Source organism: Hemiscyllium ocellatum, chromosome 7, assembly GCF_020745735.1.
Source record: "Hemiscyllium ocellatum isolate sHemOce1 chromosome 7, sHemOce1.pat.X.cur, whole genome shotgun sequence".
NCBI classification, from domain to species: Eukaryota; Metazoa; Chordata; class Chondrichthyes; order Orectolobiformes; family Hemiscylliidae; genus Hemiscyllium; species Hemiscyllium ocellatum.
In genome coordinates this window covers 60,379,547-60,393,276 of record NC_083407.1, presented here as the reverse complement: position 1 = coordinate 60,393,276, position 13,730 = coordinate 60,379,547, and the positions used below count along the sequence as shown (strand labels likewise).

General features: G+C 41.0%; 1 protein-coding gene across 2 annotated transcripts in view; it reads left to right on the top strand.

Moving 5' to 3' along the window:
• Positions 1–13,730, top strand: part of LOC132817098 (myosin light chain kinase, smooth muscle-like) — a 429,362-nt gene that overhangs the window by 23,900 nt on the left and 391,732 nt on the right. The window lies entirely within an intron of this gene.

The following is a 13,730-nucleotide window of genomic DNA, read 5'->3' as shown; positions in this document are numbered from 1 at the left end:
ATATGCGCAATGTTATTATTTTAACTGCAACAAAAATGTTTATTTTGTCATAACTTTTATTCAGTTATCCTTAATAAGTGCATCGCTGACAAGGCAAATATTTACTCCCCATTCCGAACTGCTGCTTGGAACACTGTACTCTGTGACGTGTGAGGTAGTGGTGTTGTTGTACATCCACTACCCAAGTTTTTCTAAATGGCAGAGATTGTAGGTTTTCTGAGGTGCTATTGAAGGAACCTTAGCAAGTTACTGTATTGCAACTTGTAAATGGTGTACACTGTGTGTCAATGGGAGAAGAAATCTATGCTTTTGGTAGGGAAGTGGACCTTTTTCTCTTCCACTCCTAATTTATTCCTTGCAGATAGTTTAAATCTGATCAGTCATTCTGAATTGCTGATAAAAATGTATCAAAGTTTCTGTATCAGTTAAATTTCTGATCAGTAATGACCCTGGAATTGTGACTTAATTATTGTAATGTCATGAAATATCAATTGTGGATGATTAGATTCTTTCTGACAGGAGATAATGTTTGCCTGACATTAATATGATCTGAATAAACCTTTAAAGTTTAAAATCACACAACACAGGTTATAGTCCAACGGATTTAATCGGAAAAACACTAGCTTTCGGTGTTGCTACCACCTGATGAAGGAGCGTTGCTCCGAAAGCTAGTGTGCTTCCAATTAAACCTGTTGGACTATAACCTGGTGTTGTGTGATTTTTAACTTTGTGCACCCCAATCCAACACAGGCATCTCCAATCATGAATAAACCTTGCAACTGATCAACCTTAGTCTGAATGTTGTTGGATCCTGCTTCAGGGTCAGGGGTTACAAATGGAATTAAAATCTGTGCAATTATCAGTGAACATGCCTACTTCTGATCTTCTGATGCAGGGAGATCATGAGTGAAAGAGCTAACCATTGTTGAGCATCATCCTTAGCAATTCCAACGGCAATGTCAGCCTGAAATGATTGGCCTTCAGCAACCACAACTGTCGTCCATTGTGCAAGATATGTGTCAAATATATTTTATGTACACTCATAGATCTCTTGGGTAGCAGAGTGAATGTACGTGAAATTAGCCTGTCCTAATACAAAGCAACCCAGTGTTTGCTAAAAACTTACATCACCTCACTTCAGTATCCTACTGGGCTTTTTAATTCAGTTGTTATCAATCCACTTTTACTCTCTGAGTTTTTGCCCTTTGAGGGCCAGGCAATGCTGTTTCAGTGAGAAAATGTCACCAAGCACAATTGGTTCCACATATTGCCATTGACGGCTCCCAGGCTATCTGCCAACTGCCTGTTAAATTTGGATCAATGGTTAAGACCAGGAGCCTTCTGTTTGTCCTTGGCAAATGCTGGATATGGACATTATTGGAATAAGCTTAATGTGGGAAGTGGCTACACAGTTGTGGAGAGTATTGTTCATTTTAGTTTGAGTATGAGTAAGATTGAACATATGCTGGCTTGATATTAGTGACACTTCTCCTGCCAGGAAATGGCAAAGTGAAAGTTTGAGATTGTTCCTATTACCTATAATGTACTTCAAAATTGTGTTCCTATCAATCCACCATAGACGGTAACTGTGATATATGACACAGTGACTGTCATTGCTAATAAAGTGGTCTGCAGAGAATTGAACTTTTGTAGAAGCTGATGATTAAAATAATAAAAACCCTCTTGTATTATGTGGTGTACAATTCTTACAAATGTTTGGAGCAGCATTTTGCTTGCTGAATTTCACCTGTTACCAATCAGAATATGTTCAATCTTCCAACATCAAATTAAACAAGACATTGAAGTTAATGTGAATGCTAGAATGGATCTGTGAATCCCACTGCCCTCTTCATGCATTGTAGCTTTGTGTTATTCTTTAAAACAAAATGTTTACTGATAGCAGGGATCTTCAATTTTATCTTTGTGCAAGGAACATTTCTTTGGATCTTTCCCTCTCTTTTTGTCTTTAAAATTCAATACACTTAAAGTTAAAATCTCCTGTGGGGTTGCCCTTAGACACTCCTGGAGATGAATATTGTACTACACAGTTCATTTGTCCACTCTGAAATGTTTAATTCCAGCATGCAAACACATCACTTGTGTGTACTGCTATCCTTCCTTCTGTAATGCAACTGATGAAATTATAGTTGGAACAAAATCAGAAGTTGCTGGAAAAACTCAGCAGGTCTGGCAGCATCTGTAGAGAGAAAGCAAAGTTAATTGGCCCTGAAGACGGGCCACTGGACCCAAAAGGTTAATTCTGCTTTCTCTCCACAGATGCTGCCAGACCTGCTGAGTTTTTCCAGCAATGTCTGATTTTGTTGATTCCCAACATCTGCACTTTGATTTTTCTTTGTTTAGAATTACAGCTGGAGTTGATGCTATAACAAGTCTGTTAGCAAAGTTCTGTTGTAAACATACATCTACGTATTTGATTTCATTTTTTCATAGAAAAGAACATGCTCAATTAAGGAGCTTAATCCTAAAATGCTAATGAAGATCCAGAAATCTGATGTATTAACAATTAATTTAACTTCCGTCATCAGCTTGAAACCATGGCCTTGATTACAGAGTTTTTATTAAGGGTTTTTTAAAAGAAATGTTGTTTTGAGTTTGTGTTGGCTTTTATGCAGTTGTTTGTCAGCTTTTCTGTGCTTTTTTTGTTATAATGAAGTCACTCCCTTCAGAAAACTGTAGGGATAAAAGTGTTTAAACACAGAAGATATTAAATCACAGGACTGATTTACAGTAATAACTTTGTGAATATTTCTCAACTGTAATTGTACTAATGGCACTGTGCCAAATAACACCAGTAGGATACAATGAAAATGAAGTGGCTGAAGACTTTTGAGAGAAACTAAAAAAAAATCACAAAACATTAAGTTCTTTTGCAATAGCAACCAAAACCAGAAGCAGAAATCAAAAAATCCATTTCTTTTACAACCTGTCTTACTGGGAACAGAATTCTCATCTTTGTTACATTATGCATCATTGTATGCCATTGTCATATCTATTCTTGTTTTGTTGTAACAATAATAAAACTATGCATAACTTTCTAAAGAAATTGAGAAATAGCACCTTCTACTCCATTTGTTTGAGCCAGGAACACAGTAAAATATGTTAAGAGGTTGTCCTTGCAAGCAATTAATAACATTAGCAACAAATGTTTTACTTCACAGCATGCAAAGGAATTATAGCATCATAAATAAATCCACTGAATCACACATGGTGAATATTTACTTTGTTATCTGGTGAAAACAATACTCTTAAATTCTTGTTTGGGTATCGGTTGAAATCAATCCTTTAAAAACTTTTAAAAGTAGAAAATTTATTTTCTAAAATCCAATCAAAGCAGTGTGAACTGTCATTGCTTACAGATTTTCATGATAAGGATGTGGTGACAATTGTACAGAGTGAAGCTCCAGTCTAGGCCTTTAAGTTATGAAGGAATTATATACTGGCCAGTATATACATAAATATACATTTAACTCTCAAACAACAGCTTTAAACAGTTTAATTGGTCACTTATTTCATATTTGTTTTGGGGAGGGGGACACTGTTGTACTCTAATCAGCTGCCAGTTTCTTCTACAAGGAGTGACCTTACATATGTTGATGAAATCATGAGGGGCATACTTGGGGTAAATAGATAAGGTCTTTTCCCCGGGGTGAGGGAATCCAGAACTAGAGGGTATAGGTTTAAGGTGAGAAGGGCAAAATTTAAAAGGGATCTAAGGGGCAACGTTTTCATGCAGATGGTGGTGTACCTATATGATGAACTGCCAGAGGAAGTGGTGGAGACTAGTACAATTACAATATTTTAAAAGACATCTGGATTGGTATATGAATAGGAAGGATTTAGAGGGATATGGGCCAAATGCTGGCAAGTGAGATTGGATTAATTTAGGATATCTGGTTGGCATGGACAAGTTGGACTGAAGGGTCTGTTTCTATGCTGTACATTTCTATTGCTCTATAACAGTGATCATGTTTCAAAAGTAATTGATTGTACTCAGGAGTTCCCAAAATGTTTTACAATGTGTAAGTACAAGTTATTATTCCTTCCTTAACTGATTGGCTGAATGGTTGGTTTGCAATGCAGAATGATGCCAGCAGTGTCAGTTCAATTCCTGCACAGCCAAGGTTACCATGAATGACTCTCGTTCTCAACCTCTCACCCTACCTGAGGTGTGGTGACTCATTAATGAGCGAGCAGCCTTGTGATCCTGTGGCACAATGACAACTTAATCCTGATAGTTCGTAAACTACTCCAGCAATCTTTCACAATATAAGTGTGAGCAAGATTTTTACTCTAATTGAGCTTTATTTTGTTTATTTTATTAATTGAGAGGAAATAGTTGTATCAGTACTTGGCTGCATTTTAAATTTTTTGGTAAAGATTAAAGCCGTATGTCTTACTGGTAAGTGGAAGAACTACATATTATATCTGTTATTTCTTGAGCCATATTAACTGACTGTTTGTCATTTGACTGTTCCCTATCAGTCCAACTTCATCTATTTTGGTTAGCCTCTCTTTTCCACATTACGTCCTCCTAATTCTTCTCTGTAGCTGTCCTTATTTGCATCTTTCTTTCTCTCTGGATAAAAAACAGTGATGAGTGTGATGGCCTAGTAGTAGATATGAACAGTCCAGGGCAGTAGGTTGGAGATAGTTGGAGGGAAAATACAACCTGTATCAATCAGCAGCACTCTCATGATATTTATTGTCCTCTGCCATTTTTCTTTCTAATAATCTATTTGCTGTTCTCCAACACATTTCAACATACTCCTGTTAGTGCCCCATGTTTTTCCTTTTGAACACCTGCTCAACTTATGTATCCTTTCCGTGCTACAACTCTTTGAGAGAGAATGCAGGGAGAACCTCACATTATTAAAAATTTCTCCTCCAGCTCAAAGTGAAAGTCAAAAATGAACTGGAAGTTGCTCATATTACAGCATCTACTATTAGATCACAGTGAGTCAGAGTCTTTAATTAAGACAAATCAGTGTCATTGACCTAATAATTCAATTAAATCATTTAATATTTAAAGATGTTGAGGGGCGATTTGAGGAGGGGAAATATATTGGTGGTAATCTCAGGCTTTTCTGGTACAAGCCAAGTGGTGACAACTGTCAGGCAGACTTCACAATGTACTGGTCTCCATTAGTCCACTGTTGGGCATGGCAGCCAATGCCTCCGCCTGCTGCCAGTAAAATTGTAATGAGGACAGGGGTGAGCAAGTAAGTGTCAGGAATGGCATCCATGATAATTTTATGCCCCTCTGTCAAGCTTCAACCTGCTCCTAGGGGATCTTCAAGTTAAACTCACGGAACTACCAAATTCTCACCAGGACTCATGAACATTGAGGGGATCGGCCAGATTTTCACTCATGTTGAGATTCTCCTGTGAGAATCTCAGGTCATAACTCCATTTAAAAAAAAATAATTCACAGCGTGTGGGCATTACACCCAAGCTAGTATTTATTATCCATCCTTAATTGCCCTGACGGCAGTCAAGTGTCAACTACATTGCTGTGGGTCTGTAGTTACATGTGGGCCAGACCAGATGAGGATGGCAGTTCCTTCCCTAAAGGACATTAGTGAATCGGATAGGATTTTCCAGACTTTCGACATGATTCCATGGTCATCATTAGACTCTTAATTCCAGGCATTTATTGAGTTCAAATTTCACTGTTGGACCTGATTCGAAGTCAGGACTCCAGAACATTATCTGGGTGTCTGGGTTAATAGTCGAGCGATAATACCACTAGGCATCACCTCCCACATGGCATGTCTCAGATGCACACTTTTTTTAGGAAAGGCGAATTGGGAGGTACAGGCTATGTTCATCATCCAATTAAGGATGGTAGGGTGGACTTGTGATACCAGAGAGCCAACGAGGGGTAATCCGGCACTGAAAAATCTGCACATTGCCAATGCAGATTAAAAAAAAGGGGAGTAGGTTTAGGGAGAACACCTCAGTTAGGAAACACCCATTCAGCACTTTACTTTTGTTCCAAACAGCACGATGGGTGTCACTGTGATACAAGGATTGCTGCTGTTCAAGACGTAGCTCACTGTCACTTTCTCCAGGATACTTAGATATGAGCAATGAATGATGGCCACTGGTAAAGTAACATTGGATACTCCATTGGGAGCAGTAACATATTGGGGAACTTTGCCCAGGGTCTTGTAGTAATGAGGGGCATGTATGATAAATGTCTGCAGTTTTCTTGTAGCTTCCAAAGTGGATACAAAATACTGGTATCACAGCGACCTGCCTCTGTCCCATCTGCCAAGGTTCACTTAAAACATAAAAGGAACAAACTTAACAGCTGACTGCTCTTTCATCAAAAGTAATAAAATGTACACATCTGAGATTTTCAACAAAGGCTTGCATGGGGCACCTTTTGGGTTCAGCCCCACCTACCAACCCTGGTCATGTTTGCTAGTGTCGACCAGTGTGGCTGCCTCACCTTGGGCAAGTTTATCAAATTGGTCAGGATTCATCTCCAACACTGTACCCCTTTACCAACAAGTCTGATTGCAGATGACTGAGACTCTTCATGAGTTTTAATGAGTCAATGTAGTGAGAAGCTTCATTCCTAAGACTGTAAGTGATGGCATAAACGCCTAAGTTGTGTAAGTGCCATATTAGTAAAGAAGTTTGATCTCAGCGGAGGAAGAAGTCTACTTTACCAGTGACATGATGCATTTATAGTCAGGTATGGGACCATGTGGTTTTCCCATTTTTGGCTCATGTACTTATGATGTCATGTGCCCATGAAAGCAATTCCAGCAGGCTGAGATATTACTGAGTGTTCGTCACATGCTAATAAATGCAAAATAGGTTTGGTCAGAACAGCTGATCCACCTAAAAGGTTGTGAGACCTTATTAGCAAATCCTTAATCAGTCATCGGGAAACTGAATTTTTGCTGCCTAACGAGTTAAGTTTAACTTGCCTTCAGGCAGACACAAAGACTCCTGCCGAGCACTTCTCATTGAGTTTGAAGTAGGAAAATCATTTTAATAATACCTTTTGGTGAAAATAGCCTTGAACAGGGAGCCCTTCTTTCCTACTCCTGTCTTGTGGTCTCTGCTCATTCTCCCTTCATGTGTTAGGGCAAGTGAGGTGTAATGTACAAATACCCATGTCTGAGAGGAAGTGGTTTGTGCAGAATCCTCAAAGGCAGAGCATATTCCTAAAGCATGTGCTAATCCTGACCTGTTCAGCAACTCTAAACAACTCTGTAAATGACCAAACAATTCTACAATTGCACAGGTGTTAGTAGAAATCAGTGAGTTGATGATCTCTTTAAGTAATGCAGGTTGGGGTCCTTCCTGATGTGGGACATGGTTTAAGAGATTGCGTTAGCTGGAGCATTGAAATCCAAAATGATAACACTGACATCAAATCTTTATTGTGCCTTGATTAATGCCATAATTTGCCTACTGCGTACATTTCCATTTGTGCCTCCAACTATACATGCAGATGCCCACACCAAAATGGTGTTTGGAATGGTTAACACCAGAAATAATATCATTTTGGAGCTGAAACAACACCAGTAGGGTTGAAAAATTAGGCAGCATGAAGCTGAATTTTGGACCCATTGATTCTTCGATTTTAGATTTGGTAAAGGGAATCATGAGCAGACATTTATGTGGTTAAATGTGATTATCCAGAAAACATACGACTGTTCAAAATGTTTGTAATTTATTGTAACAATCCTGACAACAATCCTGAAGGAGTGCTCAGTGGGCTCCTCACACCTTCATGGAAAAAGGCAAGATAGTTACCTATTTCCAATAACATTCCAAACATTTTATCAAGGTGGGGGAGGCGGGGAACAGAAAAGCAGAGGGGATGTGCAATTGCTGTGTTAAGTTATTGTTACTAGTTACTATGGGATATGCTGAGCCCCATATAGTTAATTCTATATTGGGAGTTTGTGGTAAAAGGTTAAAGATGCAGTTCTCTAGCACTTGGGTCAATCTTCACAGTTTAAACAATGCATCTAAAGGCAAGCCAATTAATTTAGTTGTGACCACAGGCCATAATGTATACAAATCAACAACATCAGATATATCAGACTGGGAAGAATACTTTTTCTCAGCAAGTGTGATCTTGTTCCAACAGAACTCAACAGAAGCTGATGGAAAAGTACTTCATCATTCAATAGGGTACTTTATAGCTTTCAGACTCAACAAGTTTGTTCATTTCAGATCATAGCCACATATTTTAAGACAGCACTTTCCTTTTTGTTTATCTTTGCTTTTCCTGTTTTGAGCCCTGCCTCTCCTGCTGTATAATTCCCTTAAATCCCTCAGATTTTTCAAAGGCAGGCCTAGATGACCATCCTGCTCTGTGCACCTTGCCAGCAGAATACAGCCCTGCAGAAATGCAACTAGCAATGGATCAATGCAAAGATCCTCTGCTAGGGAGTCGGGCTACATCCGTCTCATGATACTTCTGTGTACCATGAGAAATTAACTACATTCTGCTACATGAAACATAACGTGCTATCCAGAAGAGGAGTAGGTGCTCAAAGGGAATGCCACAATTACTTCTGAGTACCCCTGAGCTCTTTGTATGGAGGTTCAAATATCTGCCAGGACACACTTCCTCTGAGAAGTAGTCAAAGCGAGTGGAATTATCTGTAAGCAGAAAGGAGGAAATAAGCATGCTTCACAATTAGTTACTTCCTGCAAAAATCTGTTTTTAATAGTCCTTCAGCCTGTTGTCTTGTGAGGAACTCTTCACTTCTGCCTTCAACAGCCGATCCTGACAATTGTGACACTTAGCGAACTGAGTGAGCTCCTTCAGGTACATCAGCTAAAAGTGTAGATTTTAGGTGAAGCAGTAATTAAACCCTCCAACTGCACATCTTTCCCGGGAATTATAGCATGACAAGTTTATATAGGCAGTTTCAATCATAAAACTGATCATAGCTGATTTTACTGCTCCTCGGATGCTGCCTGAACTGCTGTGCTCTTCCAGCACCACTAATCCATAATATGGGATCCAGCATCTGCAGTCATTGTTTTTACTTATTTATAATAATGTTTGTAAGACATTTACCTAAGGTTTTTAGAGATATAGATTAATATAAAGTTAGAATCATCAAGTCCTACAGTACAGACACAGGCTCTTAAGCTCAACTGGTTCCAAGCTGACCCAAATTCCATCCACACTAACCCCATTTCCCTGCCCTTGGTCGATATCTTTCAAATCCTTTCCTGTCCATGTAGTTGTCCAAATGCCTTTTATATGTCGTTGATGTATTCACCTCAAATACTTCCGCTGACAGCTCATTCCATATAGTACCACCCTCTGTCTAAAAAAAATTGCCCCTAAGGTTCCCTTTTATTCTTACCACTCTAACTTTAAACTGATGCCCTTTAGTCCTCAATTCCCCAAGCTCTGGAAAAAGACTAAGCGCATTCACTCTATCCTTGCCTCTCATGATTTTATATACCTCTAAAAGGATCCCCCCACGCCCAATCTCCTATGCTCTAAAGAAAAATGTCCGAGCGTGTCCACCCTCTTCATAACTCAGACCATTGAGTCCAGGCAACACCTTTGTAAATTTCCTCTGCACTCTTTCCAGCTGAATAACCTCCTTCCTATAACAAAGTGACCAAAACTGAACACAGTTAAAAATCACACGACATCAGGTTACAGTCCAACAGGTTTAACTGGAAGCACTAGCTTTCGGAGTGCTGCTCCTTCATCAGGTGGTCATCACAACCACCTGACGAAGGAGCGTTGCTCCGAAAGCTAGTGCTTCCAGTTAAACCTGTTGGACTATAACCTGGTGTTAGGTGATTTTTAACTTTGTACACCCCAGTCCAACATCAGCATCTCCAAATCAAAACTGAACACAGTACTCCCAAGTGCTGCCTCACCAATGTCCTGATTAACTGCAACATAACTTCCCAACTTCTATACTCAGTGCCGTGTCTGATGAAGGCCAGTGTGCCAAAAGCCGCCTTCACTGCCCTGTCTGCCTGTGACTCCACTTTCAGAGAACTGTGAACCTGAACTCCAAAGTCTCTCTGTTCCAATACACTCCTTAAGGAGTGTATTAATGGTACTCCTTAAGGAATACCATTCACCATGAAACTCCGACCTTGATTTGACTTTACAAAATGCAAGCCCTCACACTTATCTATGTTAAGCTCCATTTGCTATTTCTCTGCCCATTTTCCCAGCTATCAATGTCCTGCTTCAATTTCTGATCACCTTCCTCACTGCCCTCACTGTTCATAACTCGAAATGGTATTAACTGTAACAATAAAATGTAAAGTGCTTCTGGTAATGCAATTTTAGATTACATAGAATGTGTTGATTATTTCATCCTTTCTCATATATTTTGAAAATTTCCCAGCTGAGCCCCCTGATCTGGCAGTGCAGAGCATGGAATGGAGCAGCTCAGGTACAGTAGGTTGACTGCTTTCAGTGTTCCTGACTTGACATTATGATGTATATTAGTATGTGAAGTGCTGTGCCAGGCCTAGCCACTGCACTGAGCCCATTATGGACTGCAACTTTATTATCAGACTTCAGAACTGAGGAGAGAGTGTGTGTTTGTTTTCCTCTCACTCACCTATTCTGATTTTCTTTCAGTCTCTTTAATCCTTGTTGATTTTTATGGTTCATTTTCTCCCCCATTTTACATTTATGTTTCTTTTCTTCTAGTTTTCCCTCTTTTGCATTGATTTTCTGATATGGTTTCACTTCCAGTCCCTTTTTTGGCTTCCTTGGGCACTCTGCCTTGTTTCCCTTTACTATTCTCTTTTACCTTTTTTGCCTTTCTCTCTCTCCCTTGGAAACAGTGGGTTGAGATGAAAACAGGCTCTTGAACAAGGAACTTTGTTTTATTGCAAAAATAAACTTTGTTCAAAAAAAAAACAAAATCTTTATGTACATACACAGGTACTCGAGCAGTTTGTGTGGTCTTTGTCTCGAAAGAAAAAAACAAGCTTTGGAATTTGATATTCCCTACAGCTGCAAAAACCAAATGTGTTTTCTACTCATGCAGGACACTATTTACATACATCTGAGGCAGTGAGAGGGCCTGATAACTAAACAAGCCCTCATTGTACTTTGCCAGAAAGACCGTAGGTGCTGGTCTTTCCCCACTACACCTGAGCAGCAGCTGCTCCAAGCTTTAGTGTATCCCTTAGCATGTAGTCCTGGACCTTAGAATGTGCCAGTCTTCAATACTCAGTCCAGGTCAACTCCTTCTTCTGGACGATCAAAGGTCTCTTTCACCAAGTTGATGGTTCTCCAGGCACAGTTGATGTTTGTCTTGGTGTACATCCTGGGGAACAGACCGTAGAGCATATAGTCCTGCCTCATGGAGCTGTTGGGATCAATCTTGATGAAAACCACTGACTCTCTCTCCAGACCTTCTTTGCAAAGATACATTCCAGAAGGATACTACTTTCACCAGCACAGTCACTCCGAGGGCAGCGTGTGATGGCACACAGAGTCTTGGCAAACATGAATCTCACAGGTCTTCTCTAAGTCTTGATGCATGTTGGAAACTATTGGTGATGAGACATTCTGCCAAATGACATTGACAGTCTGCTCAGGGAATCACATGACAGGATCAACACTCTCCTTTTCCTGCAGGGTCTTGAGGACACCAAGTGGTCTCAGAATCATAGAATCTCTACAGTGTGGAAGCAGGCCATTCAGCCTATTGAGTCGGCACTGACCCTCCAAAGAGCATCTCCTCCAAATTGACCCCACCCACCCTATCCCTGCATTTCCCAAGTCTAATCCACCAAACCCACACATCCTGGACACTGTAAGCAATTTAGTATGGCCAATCCACCTAACATGCATGGTGGGAAGAATTCGGAGTACCCAGTGAAAACCCACGTGGACACAGGAAACTGTGTATACTTAACACAGACAGTGGCTCAAGGGTGGAATCAAACCCAGCTCCCTGTCGCTGTGAGGCAGCAGTGCTAACCACTGTGCCACCGTGCTGCCCCGTACATGGTGTCCCTGCAGACACAGTCCATCTTACTTTTGGGTGACAACAGTATCACTGGCTTGGGGAAATAGGCCAGACCTGCATCACACACAACATCAAGAGTATCTCACAGCTGATGGCCAGAGTTTTTCAAACATTAGAAAGTGCTCCCATCAGCCCAGTTTCTACCTCACCTTGGCAATACGCTACTCCCAAGTTTTGATCCATACTCTGGCCTCTCTGAACTATATTCTCAGCACCTTCGGGTCATCTGTCCTGATGGGGAAGGGGATAAAGGATCAATTGGCCCAGTTCCCAAAGAACATGGCCTCGCTATTGTCTTGATTTATCTTTGCACCCAAGGCCAGTTCCAACTATTATTGACAGCGGATCAAGCAGAAAACAGCGACTTTATCCATGTACAGGGAGACTTTGACCTGCAGGTGTCTGCTGCCTGGAATAGTCACTTCACTCTGGCTTGCAACCTTCGTAATGGACTTGGCAAAAGGTGCGAACAATGCACAAACAAGGCAGGAGAGAATGGCCAGCCCTGCCTAACTCCGGATCTGATCGGGAAACCTTTATTGACTGAGACTTCACTAATCGTGTTGGTGTAGAGCAGTCAGATCCAATTGTGGATTCTCTCCCCATGACCCATGTTGAACAGCATGGCCCCCATATATGTGTGCGATATCCTGTCAAAGGCCTTCACCTGGCCCAGGCTGACGAGGCAGGCATCCAACCTCCTGCCCTACACCTAGGCAATCTATCGCTGAGGAGCATGAGGCTCTCAGAGATTGTTCTGCCTTGGTGTGGCACAGCTTTGATCAGAGTGAATCACTGACCCCAGAACAGACCTGACCTGGTTGGGGATGACCATAGACAGGAATCTGTAACTTGCATTCAGCAGTGAGATTAGTTGCCAATTTCTAATTTCCTCCCTCCCTCCCTTCCACATGTGGGTGAGTGTGATGACATCTTTCCTCATGGATTGGATTCACGCATGGTACCTGCCAGAAACATATTGTTGTGCAGTTCCAGTAGCTCCTGGTCAAACAAGTCTCACAGAGCTGAATACAACTCGGCCGGTAAGCCATCGTTTCCTGGAGTTTCATTGTTTTCTGAGGTCCTTGGTCAGCTCATCCAGAGATAACAGCAGTTCTAGCCTCTCCAGGGTTCTGTTATCTAAGACCTCTGGATGGGAATGACTGAGAGGTTGTGCTGTCTGTGGGCTTCATCTCATACAGTCTGGCCTAAAAGGGTTGGCTGATCCTCAGAATGTCTGACTGAGATGACATAACCGAGCCATTTTCTTCCTTCAGGCTGCTGAGCACAGAGCTCTCCCTGTGCACCTTCTGGAAGAAGAAACATGAACATGTTTCCTCTAGCTCCATGGTGCGGGCCCTGGACTGGAAGATTATCTTGGAAACAAAGAGCAAGGCTTGCTGTCTCTTGACCACCTGGAGATCCTCCTTGACATCACCCCCCATCGTCCACAGTAGGAGTAGGTTCTCCATGCTTTTCTGGAGTTTTGACAGTTTTCCCCATCTCTCTCTCACCTTCTGAACATCTTTGAGAATGAAGAACCTCTTGATATTCTTGACTATTTCCTACCTGTCCATTGGATACTCAGGAGTTTACAGTTCCAGGAGATTTATTAGACCTGAGTGAGACTATTGATGGTGGCAGAGGATTATAAGAGAAATTTTGTCTGGCACACAGGCATCATGATGGGGTTGGCCA